Here is a 26,202-nt window from a genome sequence, read left to right on the forward strand (position 1 = left end):
GCTTTATTTAATCACAACTTCTTAGTTACAGTAACAATCTAATTTTTTTTAACATCAAAGGCTACATCTGAAGCGGCATACATTTTCCACATAAATTTCAATTGCAGAAATAATGTCATGAAATTCATGTAAAAGTATTTCTATTAAACATAGAGACATGACATTTTTGATTTCTTGTCATAAAAACTGTATATAATATAGTAAACGTGAACAAATGGGTTATGTCTGCTGTACTGTTTTATTTTATTTATTTAATTTTTTTATAGCTGTAAAAAACAAAAGAACAAATAATATCAGTAGTCGGGTTTGCCTATGCACTGTTTGACATCTCAGACATTGTGTGTGTGTGTGTGTGTGTGTGTGACAAGCGCTAATGTAAACAGACTTGGCTGCGTGCATGGATAAACGTGCTCGATCAGGATCTGTGAGTATATGAGTTTTAAACTGTTATCGTGGTGCTTTTGTAATTCTTTGGCTCTCTTTTTCAGAAAACAAACGTATTATATGACTGAAAAGACTGTTTGAGTTTTTGTTTGTGTGAATTAAAACCACATCTGCACCTAATCTGCAGATGTAGCTGCGTGCATGGGATGATCACGTTTAGATGTGAAGGCTGTGCATATACAAGCTGTGAACTGTTATTGTGGTACTTTGGTGACAATTTGGCTGTTTGTTACATAAAATAAACATATTATGTGCTTGAAAAGACTCTTTGAGTAGCTGTTTGTTTGATGAATGATAACCGCTACTAATGTAAACAAAAGGCAGCACACATTGGAGGAAGATGCATTTGATGTATTGACTGTGCGTATAAGAGCAGTAAACTTTTTATCGTGGTGCTTTGGTGACGAGTTGAATGTATGTATATAAAATAAACTTATTCTGTGGTTTAAAAGACTGTATGAGTAACTGATTGAGCAAATATAAATAACAGATGCTTGATCGGTGCGAAAGCCGATTTGAATCTTACAGCTTGTAACGTAACTGGCTGTTGTAGAAACACATATGTGTGACGCTAATCTGCGGGGCCCAGTTATTAACTGTCACATATGTGTGACGGTACATATGAAAGGGTTAAAAAGAATTTGGAGCTCGCACAGAGTCTCAAAGCAGCTCTTAAAGGGATGGTTCACCCAAAAATTAAAATTCTCTCATCATTTACTCACTCCCATGCCATCCCAGATGTGTATGATTTTTCTTTCTTCTCCTGAACACAAATTAAGATTTTTAGAAGAATATCTCAGCTCTGTTGGTCCATATAATGCAAATTAATGGTGATGAGGCCTTTGAAGCTCCAAAAAGGAGATAAGGTCAGCATAAAAGTAATCCATATGACTCCAGTGGTTAAATCCATATCTTCTGAAGCAATATGATACAGTATGTGTGGGTGAGAAACAGATCAATATAATTCTTTTTTTTTATATAAATCTCCACTTTCACTTTCAAAATGTGAAAGTGAAAGTGGAGATTTATAGTAAAAAAGTACCTAAATATTGATCTGTTTCTCACACACACCTATCATATCGTTTCAGAAGAAATGCATATAATCACTGGAGTCTAATGCATTACTTTTATGCTGCCTTTATGTGCTTTTTAGAGCTTCAAATGTCTGGTCATCATTCACTTGCATTGTAAGGACCATCAGAGATGAGATATTCTTTGTTTGTGTTCAGCAGAAGAAAAAAAGTCATACACATCTGATAGCATCAGGGTAAGTAAATGATGAGAGAATTTTAATTTAGAGGAGAACTATCTCTTTAACTCGGCTGTGTAAAAATACCTTAAGCAATGACTAGTGAAGCTGCTTTCAACCAAAAGTTTGCTACAGTAGCTGATAAAATGAAACTTCAACTATAGACAACTGAAATGTTTGTTCTACATGGGGGTGGGGGGGCAAGACTTCACTTCATCTGCTCTCTCCTCAGGAGCAAAACTGACCTTGGCTTAAGGTCATTGGTGAATAAATGACTGATTGGCTTAATCACTGCACAGTATGTAAGACAGCGTAATAGACTCTTTGAGAGGTGCCTAACGTGACAGGTGAAAAAGTCAGGCTTGATTCAAATCTAGGTAAGCTTAAATTTATTTATTAAATATTTGCTTTGTGATGCACGTCACATACAAGAAGCTGTGGAATCGAATGACTGACTCATGACTGCTTTTTCTCTCTATCTCTCCCTCCCCTCCTCTCTAGCCCTGTAATGATGTGATGATGAGAGCCAGAGCGCCGCCAGCGCGTCCCCATGCATATACCTAAGACTCCCACTGTACCCGCTACCTACTGCAGCAGCACCTGCTGATTGGCTGTCGATGACATCACTGGTGAGCAAAACAAGCCTCGGAATGTATGACTTCACTGTTTGCATGGCTGAGCGCAACAAGCAGTTAACAAGCTGCTCTCTCTCATCGTCCCTTCATAATAATTCCCGTTTACAATGAAAGACACAGGGGAGTTAGCCGGTCAAACCATTTGATCCCTGAGAGAACAAGGATGCACATGTACAACAGAGAGGGCTTGAGCATTCTGCCTGCTACATCTTGAGGCATAATGTTTTTTTCCTCTGGTTAAAGATGGAAAAATTGTTTGATATTTTCCAGTGTTTTGCAGAGAACTTAAGTGCGTTTGCATGCTCATCTTACACGATTATGCTTAATAACCAAGCAAAGTGCTCATGTAAATGCCTTTACATTTACAAATTACATTTGTAAATGTAAATATGTTCCCTATCTGTCACTCACTTGACGTTGTGTCGATGTAGTGACACTAGGGGTCACTCTTGGGAGCCCGAGACACTTCTGGTCTTTGATAAAAGGCCAATGAAAATTGGCGAGTGGTATTTGCATGCCACTCCCCCGGACATACAGGTATATAAGGAGCTGGTATGCAACCACTCATTCAGATTTTCTCTTCGGAGCCGAACGGTCATGCTCACTGAGCTGAATTTCTATTGTTCATTCACCTCTGCTGAATCTGATGGCACATTTCAGCGGCTTCTCCCTCCTCTGCACTGGTGCACTGCAGAGAACACCCCTGGGCGCTTCGGCAGGAAAAAAAGAGAGTATATTTTCTGAAAGAGCTTTTTCCTCTAAAAGAGTATATTTCTCTAAAAGAGCGGCACACACGGAACGTCTTTTTAAAGATGCGTCTTTTCAAAGATGCCTTTCCGATTGTGTGTTATTCCCAGTTGCAGTCATTATCTCTCAACTTCGGATGGTCATGACCGCTGTCATTCGTGTCTAGGCGCGACCCACACGGAGGCAGCGTTTGTGGATGGTTCATGTTCTCACTGCGAGAACATGACAATGGCAACGTTGCGGTCACGGCTTGCTTTCGTAAGCAAGCCACCCCAGCGGCTCCCCACCTTGGTCCTTCTACCTACGGGTATGAGGCCAGTGCGGTTAGCACTGGGGGTGATTTGGGGACCCCAATGGGATCACCTCCCCCGGGGTATCCCCCCGCGGACCTCCCATTCCCCAGCACGCTCGTCTGCCCCAGTCGGGCTTCCGGATGAGTCCACCGGCTTGTCTCACGCCGTTCAGAGCCCGTGAAGATGATGAGCTCTTGAACGCAGCATCGGAGAGCGGGCTTGTCCAGTCGGACGCAGAAGCCTCAGCTGGGCTCCCCCCCTCGGGGACGATTGCCCAGTCACAGGCTGATGCAGAAATGACGGACATGCTTTCCCGGGCGGCCGCGAGCGTCGGATTAGAGTGGAACCCTCCGCTCTCCCCTGAACCCTCGCGGCTTGATGACTGGTTCCTGGGGTCGCGGCGCCGCTCAAAGCAGCCACGCCCCACTCCAGTGCCTTTCTTCCTGGAAGTGCACGAGGAGATGATGAAATCGTGTGAGGCACCTTTTACCTTTACGGTCCCGATTCTGCAGTTCCCCCGCCCTCACTACCCTCGATGGTGGGGTGGCCAGAGGCTATACGGCAATTCCCCCGGTGGATAAGGCGCTCACGGTGCACCTATGCCCACAGAGCGCCGCCACCTGGCGCGGATGACCTAAGCTCCCATCCAAGCCCTGTAGGTTCACGTCATCCCTGACTGCTAATGCCTACAGCGCTGCTGGACAAGGCCTCTGCCCTGCATGCCATGGCTCTCCTGCAGGTCCACCAAGCCAAGGCGCTGAAAGAACTGCACGAGGGTAGTTCCGCCCCAGATTTGATGCAGGAACTGCGCTCGGCGACAGACCTCACTCTCCGAGCGACGAAGGTCACGGCGTGCTCTCTCGGGCAGACGATGGCCACATTAGTGGTCCAGGAGCGCCACCTTTGGCTCAACCTGGTCGAGATGGGTGAGGCCGACAAGACACGGTTCCTTGCTGCCCCCATTTCCCAGGCTGGTCTATTTGGCGACACCGTCGAGGACTTTGCCCAGCAGTTCTCGCCGGTGAAGCAGCAGACGGAAGCTATCCGGCACATCCTGCCCCGGTGCGGCTCAAGATCCCGCACCCCATCTGCTCATCACCAAGGGCGTCCCCCTGCAGTGACTGCACCGGCTCCGCCGCAGCCCGCCCCTTTGGCCCGACGTGGAGCCCACCGCAGGAAGCAGATGCCACCCGTCTCACAGCCGGCTGCTAAGAACCCACGGAGGTTGTCAAAGCGCCCCTGAGACGGGCGACCCAGGGATGACGAAACCCACTCATCTGGAGCTGGTAAGAAGACCACTCCATCCCCCGGTGGAGGGCCGGGTGGAAAATCTTTTGTTGCCTTTTTGTTTGATTTTGCCGCATGCCCAAGTTGCTGCGGTACCCAACAGTTCAGCAAAAGAGCGGTTTCCTTCCTCCCTGGGTCACATACCTGGTGTGCACGGTTGCCATCACGACTACCGTCCATGGGTTTTTCCTTGCATGATTGGCACTCCAGCGATGGTCTTCCCGCCCCTGAGCGCCCAGCTGTGGCCACCCCTCTCGGGTTGATGCATATGAGACCGCTTCAGAACTGGCTTCAGACTCGAGTCCCGAGATGGGCATGGCACCACGGGACACATCGCGTGGTCATCACGCCGGTCTGTCACCATCTTTTCAGCCCTTGGACCGACCTCTCATTTCTACGGGCAGGTGTTCCCCTAGAACTGGTCTCCAGGCGCGTCGTGGTCACGATGGATGCCTCCAAAACTGGCTGGAGCGCTGTTTGCAATGGGCACGCAGCCCATTGCAAACAGGCACATCAACTGCCTCGAGTTGTTGGCAAGTCTGCTCACCCTGCGGAGGTTTCGGCCATTGATCCAGGGCAAGCACGTGTTAGTTCGGACAAACAACACGGCAACGGTAGAATATGTCAACTGCCATGGCAGTCTGCGCTCTCACTGTATGTCACAACTCGCCCGCCGTCTCCTCCTCTGGAGTCAGCAGCACTTCAAGTCGCTGCGAGCCACTCATATCCCGGGCAACCTCAACACTTCAGCGGACGCGTTGTCACGACAGGTTACCCTCAGGGGAGAGTGGAGACTCCACCCTCAGGTGGTCCAGCTGATTTGAAGTCGATTCGGACGGGCACAGGTGGACCTGTTCGCCTCCCAAGAATCCTCCCACTGCCCGCTCTGGTACGCCCTGACCGAGGCCCCCCTCGGCATAGACGCGCTGGCACACAGCGTGCGCAAATATGAGCCTATTTGCACAGACCCTGTGCAAGGTCAGGGAGGATGAGGAGCAGGTCATCCTGGTAGCACCCTACTGGCCCACCCAGACATGGTTCTCGGACCTCATGCTCCTTGCGACAACCCCCCCCCAGCGAATTCCCCTGAAAAAGGACCTTCTTTCTCAGGGAAGGGGCACCATCTGGCACCCACAACCAGACCTCTGGAATCTCCATGTCTGGCCCCTGGACGGGATGTGGGAGACTTAAGCGGTCTACCACCTGCGATGGTAGACACGATCACTCATGCAAGGGCCCCCTCTACGAGGCGCCTTTATGCCTTTAAATGGCGTCTGTTCGCTAAGTGGTGTTCTTCCTGATGGGAAGACCCCCAGAGATGCGCAGTCGGATCAGTGCTTTCCTTCCTGCAGGAGAGGTTGGAAGAGAGGCTGTCCCCTTCCACCTTGAAGGTGTATGTTGCAGCCATAGTCCTTAGGGAAGCACGACTTGATCATCAGGTTGCTAAGAGACGCCAGGAGGCTGAATCCCTCCAGACCGCACCTTGTTCCCTCATGGGACCTCCCTGTAGTTCTTCAAGGTCTACAGAGAGCCCCCTTTGAGCCTTTACAGTCAGCCGAGCTTAAGGCACTCTCCTTGAAGACTGCCCTCCTGACTGCGCTCACTTCCATCAAGAAGGTAGGGGACCTGCAAGCGTTCTCTGTCAGAGCAACATGCCCGGAGTTCGGTCCGGCTACTCTCACGTGATCCTGAGACACCCACTGGGCTATGTGCCGAAGGTTCCCACGACCCCTTTTAGGGACCAGGTGGTGAACCTGCAAGCACTGCCCCAGGAGGAGGCAGACCCAGCCCTGTCGTTGCTGTGTCCGGTGCGCGCTTTACGCATCTATTTGGATCGCACGCAGAGCTTTAGGATCTCTGAGCAGCTCTTTGTCTGCTTTGGTGCACAGCAGAAAGGAAGCGCTGTCTCCAAGCAGAGGATTGCCCACTGGCTCATTGACGCCATAACTATGGCATATCACGCCCAGGACATGCCGCCCCCGGTAGGGCTACGAGCCCATTCTACCAGGGGTGTAGCGGCCTCCTGGGCCCTGGCCAGGGGTGCCTCTCTAACAGACATTTGTAGAGCAGCGGGCTGGGCAACACCCAACACCTTTGCAAGGTTCTACAACCTCCGGATGGAACACAACTAACTATGGTGGGCATGCCAAAAAAAATCTCTCTTATTCTTAACTTGTAAATAGTCACTGTAGGAGATCACTTTTTGTGATCCGGTTGATCAATGCTGGAGTAAGGAACTTACAGTAGGAATGTTGGCAAGCCCAAATACATTGTACTTTTTTGCATCCGTTCATGTTATTTAAAAAAAAAATTCCTATGTAAACATGCACTAGATGGTGCTTTTAGATACAGTGACACATTTTTTTTTAATTACATTGTTGAGATTCCTCACAGGTCCTAAACTAGCAGCCTCTAAATGCCAAAGGCCTGCATTGCTGCAAGAGAATTCTTGGACAAACAGAAAATTTTAAGAATACAACATTTATTGCAGGAGTCACATGACGCCATGCGATGAGCGGATGTATAAACGGCAAGCTCTGCGCACTTTTCTAATTTTTAATTATTTTTATGTCATAAACCGGTGAGATTCGACACATCCTGCAAAATACCTGTTCTTTGAAGTCAGCATGGCAAAGAAGTCAAAATCCTCCGGCTCTGGATATAATAAAAGACACTTACATGCTCAAGCTGAAACCTCTGATGGGCCTGCAGACCAGGGACTCGTTTGGACAGTGCGGCGGGAGAAATCCAGTGTCAACTGTCCAACATGTCTGTAATGCTGACGAAAGTTGTTGCCGACTTAGAGGATCTTGCTGTAATACGTTGATCGATTACTGTGATGAGTTGGTTACAAGATTGTCGGACGTCGAGAGACGGATCGATTATCTGGAGTCATCAGAGAGGGAATTAGCTGCTAAACAGCTAGCGACCAAGATAGATTTGGAACGAGTTTTTGAAAAAAGATTTGGATAATGTCCGAATTGTTGGAATTCCTGAACATGAAGAAGGCAGAGATATGGTGAAATTCCTAGATGAGCTCTTTCCGAGTCTGCTCAACATAACAGGCCATAAGCTGGAAATCGAGCGAGCTCACAGAGTCCCGGCTCGCAGATCGGCTGAGGGAGACAGGCCCAGATAAATTCTGGACAAATTTCTGAGATCATCCGATAAAAATCTTGTGTTACGCGAGGCAAGGAGTAAAGGAAAGCTTTCTTGGAAGAACCACAACATTTTCTTGTTCCCAGATTTTGCGAATTCGACAAAAGAGAAACGTGATCGATTCAAGGAATGCAAGAAACTCTTACATCAACGGAAGATTGCTTTTGCTCTGATGTTTCCAGCCAAATTGAGAATAGATACTAAGGATATTTACATGCCCACAACAAGCATTGTCTTTCATAGAGACAATTGGTTGAGCAAACCACTTGGTGACTTTCAAATGTGGGATGTCTCACTGTACAGACTCTTGACTGTCTGAGGAAGCTGGGCACCATTTTTGTTTTTTTTTGTGTTGGTTCCGTCTAGTGGCTGGAGTTTGTTTGTGGGGTGGACATGTTTTCTTTAGTGCTGGCTCAAGTAAGATCAGGGGAGTCATTACATTGATAAGTAAACATCTACAATTCAAATGTCTCAAACAGATTAAAGATAAATTAGGAAGAGTCATTATTGATTTAGCAGAAATTCAGGGGCAAAGGTTGATTTTGGCTAATATTTACGCACCTAATGCTGATGATCAGGGCTTTTTTATAGATCTTGAAGGGATGTTGCAAGCTGTTGGCACCCCACATGATATAATATTGGGAGGAGACTTTAATCTATTGATGGACTCAGTCCTTGATCATAGTGAAGCAAAAGTGAGTAAGCCTCCTAGAGCAACATTGATGCTTCACAGGATGTGAAGATTTTGGAGACTTTTGAACCCATCTGGTAGGGATTATAAATTTGTTTCATCAGTCCATAAGATTTATTATATTTTTTTTATATCTAAGCCCCTTATTTCATCTGTTGTGGAATGCTCAATTGGAAACGTCTTAGTCTCGGATCAGGCCCTGGTGAGTTTAGAGGTGTTGCCACATACGGAGAAAAAGAAATCATAAAGTTGCCGCTTTAATATATCCCTTTTGCAAAATCCTCATTTCCAACAAATGTTAAAGGCTGAAATCAATGTTTATATGGAGACCAACTGGTCCTCGGTGTCCTCTGTGGGGATGGCTTGGGAGGCACTTAAGGCAGTTCTTAGGGGTTGGATCATACAGTATGCCTCATTCATCAAAAAATCCAAAGCACGAGAACTCGTGGAGTTGGAAGAGAATATTAAAAGTACCGAGACAGAACTGAAGCGCCGAATGTCATCTGATGGCCTCAGAGAATTGACCCGATTGAAATACAGATATAATACTATTTTGTCATGGAAGGTGGAGTTTTGGCTATTCAGTGCAAGACAGTCATACTTTGAGCCAGGGGACAAAGCAGAGAAGCTTTTGGCTAGATATAGAAAGCAGAGAGTGTCTTTTTCTACCATTCCCTCAGTGAAATCTGCTGGTGATGAAATATTTACCTCAGCCATTGATATTAATAATGCTTTTAAAGAATTCTATCTTGCTCTTTATAGTTCCACGTCTTCGACTACTGATGAAGATATTAGAAACTTTGTGGAACCATTAGATCTCCCTAAACTTACGATTGAGCAAAAAAATTCTCTTGATTCTGAGATAACCTTAGAGGAGCTTGACGAGGTAATTAGGGCCTTGCCTACAGGCAAAGCTCTGGGGCCAGATGGCTATGCCACTGAATTGTTTAGATCTTATGCTACAGAACTGGCTCCACTGTTGTTAGAAGTTTATATGGAATTATTAAAGAATGGAAAGCTTCCATCAACCATGACACAAGCCCAGATCAGTCTGATTCTTAAAAAGGACAAAGATCCAAGCAAGTGCAAGAGTTACCATCCAATTTCCCTGATCAAGCTAGACATTCAAATTTTGTCAAAAATTTTGGCTAACCGATCAGGTGGGGTTCATTCGGGGCCACAACTCTTCTGATAACATTAGGCGTTTCATCAATATAATGTGGTCAGTGGCGATTGATCAGACTCCGGTCGCTGCCATCTCACTTGACCCTGAAATGCATTTGATATGGTAGAATGGGAGATTTAGGAAATGTTCAGGTTCGGGAGTATATTTATTGGATGGATTAGGTTACTTTATAGACACCCGAGGGTGGCCGTACAAACAAATGGATTAATTTCAGATTATTTTACTCTGGATAGGGGCACCCGGCAGGGTTGCTCTCTTTCCCCATTATTGTTCTGTCTTGCCCTGGAACCATTAGATAAGAAGGGAAGATTATTTTCCAAGGGTGATGGCGGGAGGTGTAGCGCATAAGCTTTTGCTTTATGCAGATGATATTTTATTATTCATCTCCGACCCTACTAGATCTATGCCTTGCCTCCACAGAATTATTCTTTTTTTTCACCCAATTTTGAATGCCCAATTCTCAGTGCGCTTTTAAGTCCTCGTGGTCGCGTAGTGATTCGCCTCAATCCGGGTGGCGGAGGAAGAGTCTCTGCTGCCTCCGCATCTGAGACCGTCAACCCGCGCATCTTATCTTCACGGCATCCACCGCAGCATCCACGCTCAACTCACCACGCGCCCCACCGAGAATGAACCACATTATAGCGACCACGAGGAGGTTACCCCATGTGACTCTACCCTCCCTAGCAACCGGGTCAATTTGGTTGATTAGGAGACCTCGCTGGAGTCACTCAGCATGCCCTGGGATTCAAACTAGCGAACTAGAGAACTCCAGGGGAGGTAGCCAGCATCTTTTACCACTGAGCTACCCAGGCCCCAGCCTCCACAGAATTATTAATTCCTTTTCTAAGTTCTCAGGATACAGAGTCAATTGGTCTAAATCCGAAGCTTTGGCTCTGACAGTGTACTGCCCAGTAACCGCTATTCAGCAGGGCGCTTTCCAGTGGCCCAAACAGAGCATTAAATATTTAGTTAATTTTGACCCCTTAATATAAAGTTTTTCGGGCGATGTGGGCAGGTGGGCTTCATTTTGCATTTATCTATGATTGGGAAGGTTAATGTTATTAAAATGAACTGTATTCCAAAATTCAACTACCTGCTACGGTCTCTCCCTGTAGATGCCCCCCTCTCTTACTTCAAGCAATTTGATAGCATGGTGAAGTCCTTCATCTGGAAGGTCGCTTTGCATTTTGATAAGTTACATAGGTCAGTTGACAAAGGTGGGCTAGGCCTACCCAAGATTTTGTGTTATTATTATGCATTCGGTCTTAGACATTTGGCTCATTGGTCACTTCCACCTGAGAGAGCCCCTCCCTGGTTTTGCATTGAACGGGAATTTCTTGCCCCTATTTTGCCACTGCAAAGCCTTTTTATCAAACTAACCAGAGAAGTTAAGTCACACCCCGTTATCTCGCATTTGCACGTGGAATGGACAAAAGTGTCCAATGTGAGTGCTTAATTCGGACATTTATTTAAATGTTGCCTCAAACATATGGCTGAACCCAAAATTACATATTAATAAGGTCCCTTTCTGCTGGTCAGAGTGGATTGTGAGGTGGGTTACTACACTCGGTGACCTATATGAGAGTGGAGTTTTGAGATCTTTTGAAAATATGGTTCAACATTTTAGGATTCCCAGATCTCAGTTCTTTAGGTATCTACAACTGTGCCACCGAAATTACATTGTTAAAAACACATCTTGAGACAGCAACGTGCTATTCTTTGTGCTGTATCAGCTTTTTTATTATTATTATTTTGAAGCACAAGGTTGCGTTCAGTGTGAACGGCCCCTGTCTCTTTCTTCGATCCTGTGATCTGATTACAAAAGATGGGCGTGTGAAGCCTTCAGGAATGAAGCATTATGGGGTTGTTTTTTATTTTCAAAATGAAATATATTGTACAGAAATAATATAATATTTTAAAGGAGATTTATTTGTTTATTTGGCTTTTTTAATTTATTTTTATATCATAATGTGCATCTGCCTGTAGTGGACCACCATGAAAAATCCAGACTCTACCGATGGCCAATCCGACCCTGTGTGAATGTAAACTGACTCAGTTTGACCATCTAAGTGTAAGATTTGTAAAAATTAAATACACTGATGGAAAAACATCAATACAATAGTACAATGTTGACATCAACAAATAGGGCATATGCTAATGATCAGGCAGCGTGTCATCAAGCACACTTCACAATGATTTTCACAAACCTCACTCAACCTTCTAAATGTAACAGAAGACTGGAGGCACCACTCTGTTCCTTTGAAAATCCCACTCAGTAAAGTAGGTCAAAGTAACCCGTAAGTGATCTGAGATTCTGAAGAATTTGATTCAGGACAGTGTGCTCTGAAAACATTGAATAAACACAAGGAGTGATAATATTGCTTAAATTAACTATATACACCACAAACCAATATCTCAGGACAAATGAGAAATCTTAATTAAAAAACAAATCTATAAACAGGAAATGCTCCACACAGTGGTGTCTCATCATTGTGTCAGCTTTTTAAATAAATAAAAATATATTTTTTATCATTTTCATGTGGTGTATGTAATCGCTCTGTTATATTTCTTTTTCAGATTAATATTTTTATTGGTTGCTCCTCAACCAATAATTTTTTTTATGTGTCATGCTTGATAATTATAATATTATTATAATTAATTATAATTATCAAGCATGACACATAAAAAGCAAAACATTCATGTACAGAGTCAACCCTTACACCCCGTTATTTCCCTTCCCCCTCTCAATCCCTAACCCCACCTGACCCCCAACAAACATCCCTGTGGCCAAAGCCCGAGTACACACGTAGAAAAAAATAAATAAATTATATATATATATATATATATATATATAATAAAAAACAAAACAATAATATTAATAATAAGAAACACACACATTTAAAACTATAAGTCCCTCTCCACTGCTCCTCCCCGAGAGCCCTCCAAAAAGGCCAGATAGCTGCCCCACTTTTATCGAACAACTCGATAATCCAACTTCCATCCCCTAAGGATGACCTGTCTGCTGATCATAACACTGGCTAGGACCCAATTTTTTATGTACTGATCCCCTATATTAATGGCCGCCACATCGCCTAAGAGTCTGGGGTAAAATGAAATTTGAGTGCACAATACGTCACACATAAAACTCTGAACCCTCAACAAAAATTCTTGGATCTTAACACACCACCAAGTGTGGCATCGCCAGCAGGTGGGTGTGTCTTTAAGACCGAGCCAATGCAAACTAGAGGGGGTGCAACAGAATCGGTGAAAAATCTGAAACTGCATAAGGCGCACCCTTGCATCTCTAGATGCAGACTTGATGTTTTTTAGAATCCTAGCCCACACTCCCTCCTCCAATACCAAGTTTAAATCTTTCTCCCATAATCTCTTGAGAGAAGTTGAAGCTCCGTTCCCCCAGACTCTGAATTAGCAGGGAGTAATACACTGATGCCTCATGACCTTTTCCAAAAGCAGTAATCACCACTCCCAGAGTATCTGCCGCTTTAGGGGGGTGTATGCTACTCCCAAAAGAAGTACAAAGCTGGTGGCGCAGCTGTAAATACCTAAAGAATGGAGACCTGGGAATCCCAAAATGCTGAACCATATTTTCAAAGGATCTCAACACTCCACTCTCATATAGGTCACTGAGCGTATTAACCTCCCTCACAATCCACTCTGTCCAACAGAAAGGGGACTTATTAATACATAACTTTGGGTTCAGCCATAAGCTCTAAGCAACATTTAAATAAATGTCTGAGTTAAACACTCTGGACACTTTTGTCCATATCGCGTGCAAATGCGAGATAATGGGGTGTAACTTAAGTTCTCTGGTTAGCTTGATAGAAAGCAATGGCGAAATAGGGCAAGAACTTCCTGTTCAATACATAATCAGGGAGGGGCTGTCTCAGGTGGAAGCGACCAATGAGCCAAATGTCTGAGACAGAATGCATAATAATAAAACAAAATCTTGGGTAGGCCTAGTCCACATTTGTCAATCGGCCTATGCAACTTACTAAAATGTAATCAGGGACATTTACCATTCCAAATAAAGGACTTCACTATACTATCAAATTGCTTTAATAAGAGAGGGGGACATCTATAGGGAGAGATTGTAGCAGGTAGTTGAATTTTGGAATACAATTCATTTTAATAACATTAACCTTCCCAATCATAAATAAATGTAATGAAGCCCACATGCCCACATCGCTCGAAAACCTTTTTATTAAAGGGTCAAAATTAACTCTAACTAAATCACACAAATTTGCTGGGAATAAAACACCTAAATACTTAATGCCCTGTTTGAGCCACTGGAAGGTGCCTGGCTGAAAAGCTGTTACTGGACAGTATGCTGTCAGAGTCAAAGCTTTGGATTTAGACTAATTAACTCTGAATCCTGAGAACTTAGAAAAAATAATTAATAATTCTGTGGAGGAAAGGCATAGATCTAGCAGGGTCAGAGACGAATAATAAAATATCATCTGCCTAAAGCAAAAGCTTATGCGCTACACCTCCCACCACCTCCCCTGGAAAATCATTCCTCCTTTCTTATCGCGGCTGCTAATGGTTCCAGGGCAAGACAGAACAATAATGAGGAAAGAGGGCAACCCTGCCGGGTGCCCCTATCTAGAGTAAAATAATCTGAAATTAATCCATTTGTTTGTACTGCCGCTACCGAGTGTCTATAAAGTAACTTAATCCATCCAATAAAAGTATTCCCGAACCCATATATTTCCAAAATCTTAAAAAGATAATCCCATTCTACCATATCAAACTCCTTTTCGGCGTCAAGTGAGATAGCAGTGACCGGAGTCTGCTCATTTGCCACTGACCACATAATATCGATGAGACGACAAATGTTATCAGAAGAAAACAATACCCTGAATACACAACACCTGATCTATATGTGTAAGAGATGTCATAACTTTACTTAATCGGTTAGCCAAAATTTTTGACAATATTTTAACGTCTAGCTGGATCAGGAAAATTGGATGGTAACTCTTACACTCACTTGGATCTTTGTCCTTTTTAAGAATCAGACTGATTCGGGCTTGTGTCATGGTTGGCGGAAGCTTTCCATTCTTCAATGATTCCATATAAACTTCTAGCAAAAGTGAAGCCAGTTCTGTAGCATAAGATCTAAAAAATTCAGCGGCAAAGCCGTCTGGCCCCGGAACCTTGCCTGTAGACAAGGCCTTATTTACCTCGCCAAGCTCCTCCAAGGTTATCTCAGAATCAGATCACTTTTTTGCTCAGTCGTCAGTTTAGGAAGTTCTAATGGATCCACAAAGTTTCTAATATCTTCATCATTAGATGAAGACATGGAACTATAGAGATCAAGATAGAATTCTTTAAAAGCATTGCACTGCTATATTTCTTAAACTATTTCCCTGTCTCACCTGCCTGTTCAGTTTTTCATTTTTATTCCTCTGTCTAAGAAGAGAATTGTTCTAAAAGTAGTTTTTTTTTCTAAGAAAATGAATGAAGCATCTGTGTTAGCATCTGTTCATCTGTGTTAACACAGTTCAAGCCAAATTCAAAGGCAAATACTTGTCTGATTGCTTCATAACTTAAAGCTTCCTATAGCGACACCAAACAGAATTGCTAAAATATTTATTGTTTTCAAACTGGTTTTTAGAACACTCCCTTTATGTGCCATTGGTCGGTCCCATCTCAAACAAACATATTTTGATTTGGTATAGCCATTATGGTTACAGTATGTTGAGCTTGGGGAATAAGAAAAAGTGCAAAAAGCAAATTTGGGGAAATATGAAGCAAGAAGCAAGCAACTATACGATGCAAATTAAATGACATTACCTCCCTTTGCAACAGACTGTAGCTTTCCCATTCATCTGCATCAGACGGTTCTGACATGGCTGATAAAAATCTAAATATCATGATGGCCTTCAAAACTAATGAAGCTCTAATGGAAGGGAAGGACTTGAACTAGTTTAGCTGGATCACACCAGCCCTGCCATGGATCACTTACTGAGTTCACACAGAACCTTCAGAGAAGTGCAGCTTCTCTGTGAAATGTGCTCACTGTTTTCAAACAGCCCCAATTGAGCTCTGAACAATCCTCTGTCAGAGCTGTTCTTTCATATGATTAGAGCTAGAGCAGACAGCAGAATGTATAGGTCCTTAAGCTAAATATAGCTAATGGTTCTTTAGATCATGTTATACGATAGTAAGATTAATTCAAAAGTGAATAATTAAATGTATTTCTTGTTAATCAGATTCCTTCTCCTTTATAACCTTCATAACCATTCAATGACAAGACAGAACAGATACATTTTTCTATGTTAAACTATCTTTAGGTCATGGTTTATTTTTTGATTATTATTATTAATATGTTTATATTTACAATTGTATTTAAGATCTAATTTTATTGGTATCTTTCCACCTGCTGTCATAGAGTGATTTTTATGTCACTGCAAAAGAGGCTGGTGGAAGTTGGAGAGAGCAAAATGTTTGGATTTGTTATGATTTTTTGACCACTTCTTTATTTTGATGATATTTTGTTTCGTCTGAAGTGTAATTTGAATTTAGAGATATTTTTGGTTTAATTTTTTCGTGTTTCAATAAAGTAATTACATTTTTCAAAATCAAAATAGACCGGTAGATGTGAAGTGCGTTCCAATACAAACACTGTTAATACTAGCCGTGATTTGCATGTCAGGAGATTAAAAATATTAATAATACTTAACATCCACTATAATTTAACTGAGCGTACATCCAAATCCTGACGAGTACTACATTTTCCATGTGTATAAAAGGAGCGTGTCACTGTCATAGAAATATGCTTGAACATTCAACAGAGATGCAATTAATGCACAATTCATTGCATACAGTCCATTTACACATCGAACTTAATATGAATGTGCTGTCTTTGTTTATATCGCTGGTGCTTGAAAGGAAATGGACTATATAATATGATGCAGACGGTGCCGGAGAAGAACCTCAGAAATAAAGTGCACTTGACCCAGCCCATTGGCGCTCTGTGTGTGAAATTTCACCAAAGCCACTTGCACATAGACAGAAAATACCAAAACTTCCTGGCCATGCCCACTGACTTTGCATGTATGACTTATGGCATAGTGCTGCGCTTAGCACTAGCACTCTAAAAATAGGGCTCCATATTTAAATATGGTACAGTATGTTAAACTGAGCTCTATCAGAAAGCATTATGAAATGTTTTATATATTTGGGTAGTTGACACAATATTTGTCCTGCAGTGACGTGCAATACTAAAAGGACATTTTTTATTATTTTATAATCATTGCGCATGTAGTTTTTACGGCCTCATATTAACAGAAAGACTGTGTGGATTTTGGCTTTCCCTTATTCATATGCATACATTTTAACCTAAAAATTGTGAGAAAAAAAAAAGTGAATGTTCATATTATGTCAACTACATTATTTATATAATGGGAAACCACATCCATAAAGAAGACCACTTCACCATATTGGATTTCCCATCTCCTTCCCAGTTCACCCTCAATCACTTTATCAATGTTACTGATGAGCAGGTACTGAGCTCTCTTGACCAGCCTCATAAAAAACACACCTCCCTCTGAGCAGTTAGCTTTCTCAATCCTACTTCGGCCTGCTTTTATAAATAACCATATTACATTACTCCTAAATAATGACTGCAGAGTAAGGTGCTAGAGTTGATGAACCTCTTATTGCAAAGGAGGAACATGGGGCATTGCATAACTCTATGGCCATATCATGTGAGCAGAATCCGTAATGAAGCAGCTGATTGCCTCTATAACCTGCCACAGCAGCTATTCATTCATATATTCAGGGTGGATATCACATCTCACAGCTCCCTAAATTGTTTGATGTGATTGATTGGGACCATTTACTTTCTTTATATCACTGATTTTATCACTTACAATTTTAAGGCAGATTATGTTGTTGATTTATTCTTAGGTATTTATCAGTGCAGATTCAGTGAACTTCCAGGTAAAAAAATAAGTTACTGTATCTACTGTAAGGGTTCCCACATTTTATGACTAATGAATTTCATAAAATTTTTTGATCACTTAGAATTACTGGATACAGATTTTTTAAAATAATTTTATAGAGATTGCTCACACAAAGAGCAATTGCTAGCCGATTAAATATTTTCATTTTTTTAATACAAAAAAAACCCAAACAATTGTATTCACAACTAAATTATCATTTCTTTTTCAGGTCTGGAAATCACAAAAATAATTTTAAAATCCCTTGATACCCTGTACAGTATTCTGAATGAAAAAAAAACTGGCTAAGTACCAGATGGAATTTAAGCTGATGTAATAAATGAAAAGGTTTTCCATGTGTTTTTCTTGGTCATGTAGTTTATTAAGTTTGCATGAGTACACATAGCTGTTTCATACAATGAAAGAATGTGAAAGCCATTTTTGTTTAGATTTGTGTTTTGTGTAGAGTTTAAAAGGCAGAACTTGCTAACTTTGGGTCAAAACCTGGTATTAAAAAAACATATATAACTTCACATACTTTTTAAGAAGTGAGAAAAGTCAGATGTATGTTAAACTGATCTGGGCTCCGGGATGTAAACGTGGGTCCTAAGCCAAGCTTCTTACCCCCTGCTGATTGCTTGTATTTAGAGCAGATGGTAAAGGGTGGCTCAGCATACTTATGGTCAAATGTGAGGACAGTAATGGTATGTGAAACCCCACTTACAGCTTTTCCACTCTGAATGTGACATTAACCTCAACTGTGGTCTAAAGCTTCAACAAGAATATAAGCCCCCAAATAGTTCAAAGTTCTGCACTGAGGTTTAGTTCTGCAGGCCTACTACTGTACTTCATTCCAAAGTGTACATAGGTGTCCACCCTCATACGACTACAAAATGCAAATGGTTTGTTTAACTATATTACGATTTCTATATGACAGAGATAAAACACTGTCACAAAGGTTTGATATTATTATATACATATGGGTTGCCTATGCTTAGTTTTTAGACTACCCAAATGGTTAACACACTAATAAATTGCTTTTAGCTAAATATTCTTTGAAATACCATAAAAAACTTCTATTCTTCTTCCTTAATAAATTCTATTTATTATGCTACGCTAGCAAATCTTTCCAGTAGGGCTGTCACTATCGATTATTTTTGTAATTGAGTAATCTAATGATTATTCTGACAATTAGTCGAGCTATCTGAAAAATATTTTTTGTTATTGAGGTGAAGTCACACTTGGCTAAAATGCATTCCTTAGCCTAAGATTTGATGTATTACAATTGAATGATAACAACAAGAAAAACAACTGTGCAAACAATATCTAAAGCCAACAGACACCCAAAATAGATCTGTAGTTTAAAAATTTGTATAATTCCAGCTGAAAGTCAACCTCTTTGTAATTTAACTTTTTTCCATTAACTAGTCCAATGTGATCTACCCATTTCAGTTTAGAACTCCAATAAGGGAAAACAGGCCATAGAAAAAAAATATTTTATCTTTTCAGAAACAATGTCTGCCAACCAATCTTGTTTACTGAGGATGAAGTTAATAGTTTATGGATGCATAAAAGCCATTTTATTTGGTTGCTGTTTTTTTAACTAGACTGAACGATTAACCAAAATAAAACTGAAATCGCGATATGACCCAATGCAATTTTCAAACCGCGAAGGCTGCAATTTAATTAAATAAAAATGCACACTGTTTGGTTCTGCGCTCCATATACAGAAACTCAGGTGCCCTGAGTGACAGATGTGCTCTGAGCTCGGTTAGGTGTGCTATTGTGATCTGAGCGCATTATTTAAAGATTTACTTTAATTTGTGTAATTTCACATACCTCTATGTTTAGCTGCTACAATTTACTATACACATTTAAAACAATCCCACGAGAGTGTGTTTATAATGACAGCAAGGCAGATTTTACCGCATTAAAACGCTGTTGTCAACTTAGCTTCAAACAACAGAAACTTCCGTCCCTTCAGTTTTCAAAATGAAATAATCAAGTTATGTTGCTTCATAAAAGCCTATATCGCAAAAGACTGTGTATATAAATACGTTCAGAGTGCATTTCAATGTGTTTTTTGCTGAGATCAGCATGTCCTGCGTGGCATTTGGACGCAGCACTGCAAATTGCATGCAGTCTACCTAGTGAAAGCGTGTCTGTGAAAACTGGATCTCATCTTTTCAAGTCCTGTTGCATTGCTGAAGTATAGTTGTGGTTTTTAAGGTTGGCAGACAACTAAATTATTATTATTATTTTTTTAAATCAAAAGTAAAGAGCTCTCACGCAGCTGACACTTGCCGTTATGTGTTTAGACCCTCGTCCGTGGACTGTCACTTCTGCCTTATTTCTGATTTGTCAGTTATCCAATTTTGTAATCGAGAAGTGCTTTAAACCAAGTAATTGAATTAAATCAAGTAACCGTGAGGGCCCTACTTTCCAGAATGATTTATTATGAGGCAGGACTCACCTTAAGCTCTCATATCTTATCAGTCTGAGGAAGATGTTGAAATACGTGACTATAATAATCAATAGAGTTTTCTGTTGGGCACATTGTGCTTTACACTGATACATTTAACGTTCCTTTCTATTTTATACTGTTTTACACAATGCTCTTTGGCTTTATAGGCTACTAATTAGCATTTACCAGAAACTTTAAAAAAGAAGAAGCTATCTACAGTGCATTCAAGCACATTTATCACTGTGTGCATTCCCTGGGACTCAAACCCATGACCTTGGCATTTCTAGAACCATGAATACCAGTTGAGCAACACGAAAATAATTGGTGCAAGAGTATTAGAAAGACAGGGTGCTTAACAAAAAGTTTAACCCATTTTATGTCATTAAATTCATGCACTTTGCAGACTGAATGATACAGCACTTTTTAAATGGGTAGTTGAAAGTGCACAATGTTTGATATTCCCAAAAGTAATTGTTTTTCTTAATTAAGCTTAATTTATTGGCTTAATTAAGCCAATAAACCTAATTTATGTACAAATTACTAAACTCTACTTTGCATTGCCAACCTAATTCATATGCCATACGTCAGAAAAACATTTGAGCAAACTACCATATCATCCCTAGAAATTACTCAAGCAAATCTAACCTACATTTGGCCTGCAATGAGAGCCCCGGACTACTGTATGTTGTCTCTGTTTGCAAAAATAGTAAACTGATGCTTTTCCCTCCCATTAAAAGCGACCAACAGTGCTAAAGACCTAACACTTAAAATACAATGAAAGGAAATCATTTAACTGTCCGTTTCCTTCAGCCTTCTAGTGCAGCATCCTCAAGGAGATGGATAGTATATAATTAATATAGTGTGTATAATGTTCTCTGCAGGGGCACAATGGCGGAGACCTTTCAGACAGGCTGATGGCTTTATCAAGCGCGGAGGGGGAAAACAAGTACAGTTCACACTGAATCAGGTTTGAATAATGGATGGAAAATAATTCTAGACAAATATACACATACATGGGTAGTTGACAAAGATTTCCAGCAGTTTCAGCAGTGTCCTTCTGTGGTGTGACACTATAATTAATCTATAACTATTTTAAACCTACATTTTCTTCCTAAATAATTTTCTTCTATTATTATTATTATTATTATACATGCAGTGTTTACGACCTCATGTTAATTAAAGCTACACTATGTAACTTTTTTTTTTTGTTGTTAAAAAACAACAAAATGTTATTAATGAGAGAGTGCAACAAAAATCCATCTTCCAAACCATGTCTTTATCCAAATACACTTTGATAAACCTATAATAATTATTTATATTTTAGAGCTGTCGGGACGGATTTCACGGGAAATTGCATACATACGTTAGAGGTGAGGGCCATTTTTTTTCAGCGATGCATCGCAATTCATACTCAAATGATTCTGAATCGATTCTCAAAGAATCAGAATAGATTCTGAGTTCAGTTTAAATCATGGCAGAGCAGTGGTGTGCACCAAAGACAGATTTAGAAACAGCAATGCTAGTTAAGTACATACACTAAAGTCAAGTGCACAAACACAACTGTTTGCAGACCAGCTGTATCAAACACATGACCATTTGTGCCCGAAAACAAAGAAACACAGAACAGAGCAGAGTCTAAAATCAAAAAGGGAAAGTGACAGAGTCAGTAATAAAACCAGAATCAACATCAGCTTGGCTTTTCAGATGTGTACATCTGAGATCTGAAAGGATTTAAAAGTGACCAAGAGATGGCTTTTTTCTTACTCAACAGGTAATATATTTTATTGATATGGTTTATGTACAGTTATGTAATCACACACACACTTACGTCTGTGTGTGTGTAGTGAAATATAATAATTATACTGTAATAGGTGCAGAACGTTTCACTTGCTAGTACACGTGTGTATTTATCTTTATAATGGCAATAATTTATATGAATAAATCCTTTAGTCCTAGGCTTGCCAAGGACATGTGAGTCTTGAAATTATGTTGACCACTGGTTGGTAACAATGACAATCTATAAATTAGTTACTACCTTGGCCTATTTGGCCAGAATATCCTGTAGTTATAAAAACATTACAACGTTTGACCTTATCAGACTAGCAATCGTTATCTCTAATGTTAACGAACGTTGCCAAACTTCTGTAACGTCATTTATTTCAAAACATCAATGTTTCCAATAAGTCAAACAACAGCATAAGATATGGCACTTATCTACTCAGATGACATGTTTTCGGATATCTGTCTTTTCCTTTCTTTCTTTCGTTATTTATTTGTCCATTCGCTCTGATAAGATGTCCTGTACCCATGTGCCTCGAACCACATTCATCCTTGCAGAGGAGCAGAGCCAAAGCACAACTTACGTCATTAACAAAACTATGTTCTTCCGCATGACACATGCAGTTTTATTTTTTAACTGCTTGAGGGCCAAAAGTTATATAGTGTAGCTTTAAGATTTCCAATATATTTTTGTATTTTTAAAAAATTCTGCAGGACTATTTAAAACAAATAAGTTTAGGCAAAAAGATGATTAAGTGGTTAAAAACTTGAAAGAAATGATGACCAGTTACAGGACCTAAGATATACGCTTTCCCTTATACAAGTATGAATTGTATATACATACAGTATATGTATTTAAATCTATAATCTTGATAAAATAAAGGTACCAGGACATCTTACATGTAAAATACCCTCATTCAGTATTTGCTCATTTTGAGTAGGGGAAATTAGGTCCTTGATTTCATTCATACGTTTTGTAATGTGTAGAATACCACAGAAATTGACTTTGACAAGCTAATGGGTTTCATGTTGTCTTGAGGGTGAACTGCTGCCAGTGAACTTGAGAAATCAGATCCTCAGAAAGCTCAGCACACTTTACAGAGGGGCCGAAAAAGTCCCTTCAGCTAAAAAAATTATAGTAAGCAGCAACTTAAAACTGCTCCCTATATGGCCAAAGTAGTCTAAGGTGAGTCCAATATCTTGTGACCATATGGTACAGTAGCACCATATGATGAAATATGGTTTAAGAGCAATCAATGGACATTTAAGAGCAGTTAATATTTTGAAAATAAAGATGTACATTAAGGTCAACCTGAATCCTTGTTTGCAACCCACTTCCGTATTGTTACGTATTTTCAAGTAAAACTGTGGAATTGATGGAATTAATTGCATCATAAGAAGTCAGTGTTCCATATTGGACTGGAGCCACACCTGAATCTAAGTTTGCTAAATGCCTAAGTAGCTATTTTTTTATTGGTTAACATTGACTAGGTTTACATGGACACCAGAAAGTGGCTTATTGTGAGAAGCCAGGTTATTGTCAGAAAGCAGTGTTCCTGTTTATATGCACTGTTAAAGTGGCGTATTTATACATGCGGATCGGTCCGTAAGCAGCTTTCTCCACAGCAATGTAATTTCCCGGCAACACTTGTGTAAATAACAAACATGGCATCCGAGGTACTTCGCTATTTTATACTTCGCTGCTTCGCTTTATTTTCCAGATATTCCAGAGTTGTTGCTGTGTTTGTTTCCTTAACTTTCGATCGTGGCCTGCAGCGGATTTGTGCTGCAATATTGGGGTTTCCCTCTTACATAAAACTCTGGGATTCCCCAATGTATGAGCGCATATACACGGACATAAGGGACAGTTGATATTTTACATTGGTGTGTATAAATACTTTAAAGTGCATGTGCTTTTTCCACTGTAGTCCCAGAAATGTTGAATTCTTTCTGCTGTGTTGACTTGTTGATATGGCGTATGGCTCCATGCTATGACTTTAACAGAAAAGGAAAGTCGTTTCAGAGGAAGAGCACGCTATTGCATTTTGAATTACAATTACAATGTACAATGAACATTACAATGACTTTTTGTTTTTATTAGTGCTGTTGGTCGATTAAAAATTTTAATTGCAAATAATCACATAATTTTTTGTAGTAAATCGCGATTAATCGCAGATTTTGAAAGCTGAAATTTGACACAATATATTCTTATTTTCCTGTCAAAATTCATTTATTTCCATCTTAGGAAAGAAAACAAAACAATATGTTACAATATAATGCTGTATTAACATGTTCCAAACAAAGCCTTCCACAGTATAAAGATAGAAATGCACTAAAATATCACAAATTCAAGTAACATTATATGTTTCCCAAAGTCTAATTGGGAGGTTGACTAATTTGTTAATTTTCATTGCAATGGGCATTCAATCTCTTTATCCCTCTGGGGTCTGATGGTGTTTTGGGCCCTGGAGAAGTTTTGACATGCCTTGACATTTGTGCTTTTTTCAGTTGCTTAAAAACATATTAATGGCTAAAGTCTGATAACACTGTATTCAGCACAAACTGGGCTACAATAATATGTGAGCAACATGTATGTACATGTTTGTATTTTTGAGAAAATAACATTTATGCGTGTTGTTTTTAAAAAAACAACAATTTTAAGTCACTGAAATAAGGCCATATAACACATACTAAACATTTGTTCACAAGGCTTTTGAGACCATCCTGATCACTCATTCATACAAAACAATATAGTCGTTTAACTTTTGTAAGACACTTTTAGTGTTAGAAAGGCCATATGCGAGGAGGCGTGGATGATCATGAATATTGATGTGATTCACACCTGAGGAGACAAAGACCCCTCCCCTGAGAGAATGAATGGGAGGAGACTTAATGATTGAATGTATTGTTTGTAGCTTATTCACAAAATCAAGTTTAAGTTAAAAGAAGTAATCTGACAATACATTTTCTTTACATAAAGAATTTACTTAAAAACTTTAGACCTTCACTACTGTTTAAAAGTTTTAGATCAGTAAGATCTTTTAATGTTTTTAAAAGAAGTCTCTTCTGCTCACCAAGGCTGCATTTATTTGATCCAAAATACAGCAAAAACAGTGATATTGTGAAATATTTTTACAATTTAAAATAACTTCTCTATTTGAATATATTGTCAAATGCAATTTATTCCTGTGATCAAAGCTGAATTTTCAGCATCATTACTGCAGTCTTCAGTGTCACATGATCCTTCAGAAATCATTCTAATATGCAGATTTTCTAATATGGGCATATTTAAAGCACATTTTACATATTTACACCCGAACAGATATTTGCAAGCACAAGCTTAGTTGATTATAATGAGGCAGCATAAACACTAGTTAAAATATAATCTAAATAATAATATTTCTATATCATATTACATATCATATTTATATCATACAGCATACAATTTAAATACCTGCTTTAGCCGAAACAACATTTCAATGTAAATAAAACTTGCCTATTAGGACATATTTCAAATTTCAATACTTTGAATACTGGCTGGCAAGTCTGGAAATAGTCCAACTAGTAAAATATGTACAGGTTTATATAAAATAGCATGTCAACTAATGTAAGTAAAGACTTACTCAACCGAAATTGTATCCTCGGCTGGATCAAGTCGCTCTTCAAAATGTAAACATTCATCGGAGTCCCGCTCTTCTTCTGAGGAAAATGTGAACTCTTCCTCACCTGTGTAGTGTGCCATCTTCCAAACGCGCAGGAAAGTGAATGAATCGGATGATGAACTTGATGTTTTTTAAGGCACTGTTGGGGGCGTTTACCATTTGCATTGATCTCCTCAGCACATTACCGTATGAATAGCGCGCTCTGCTGGTGGGTGTGATCTCATTAGAGATAATGAGCTGAGCCAGGAGAAACTGTACATCGCTTGGTTTCATACAGATTACATTGCAGGAGAATATTTGTTTTAAATTTGAATTGTTTTATTTAAAAGTAGAAATTTTAAGCTTTCTTTAGACATATGTTTCATGTTTGTGTGATAAATATTCGCAGAGTTTCAGTTCATTTTTGTGACATGTTTCAGAAAGATGCTCGTGGAGGCAGAGTCAGCTGAAAGCGCACCGTTTCTTTTCTTTATATTACAAAAGCTTAAGGTTTTGTTGTTATTTTGAGTGTACACAAATAAAAGTAGACCCTTTATAGTCTCTAATGATGTCTTACACTTATCTGTATGCCCAAAAATGATGGAGTATTTTAAGTTGTTTCCGAAAAAATCCAGCAGGACGCGCTGGCGTGTCCGTCGACCC

At 40.3% G+C, this 26,202-nt stretch overlaps 1 protein-coding gene across 1 annotated transcript in view; it reads right to left on the reverse strand.

Moving 5' to 3' along the window:
- Positions 1 to 26,202, reverse strand: part of igsf9bb (immunoglobulin superfamily, member 9Bb) — a 203,608-nt gene that overhangs the window by 141,919 nt on the left and 35,487 nt on the right. The gene's annotated exons all lie outside the window — the stretch shown is intronic.

The sequence above is a fragment of the Myxocyprinus asiaticus genome, chromosome 38 (assembly GCF_019703515.2).
Source record: "Myxocyprinus asiaticus isolate MX2 ecotype Aquarium Trade chromosome 38, UBuf_Myxa_2, whole genome shotgun sequence".
NCBI lineage: Eukaryota > Metazoa > Chordata > Actinopteri > Cypriniformes > Catostomidae > Myxocyprinus > Myxocyprinus asiaticus.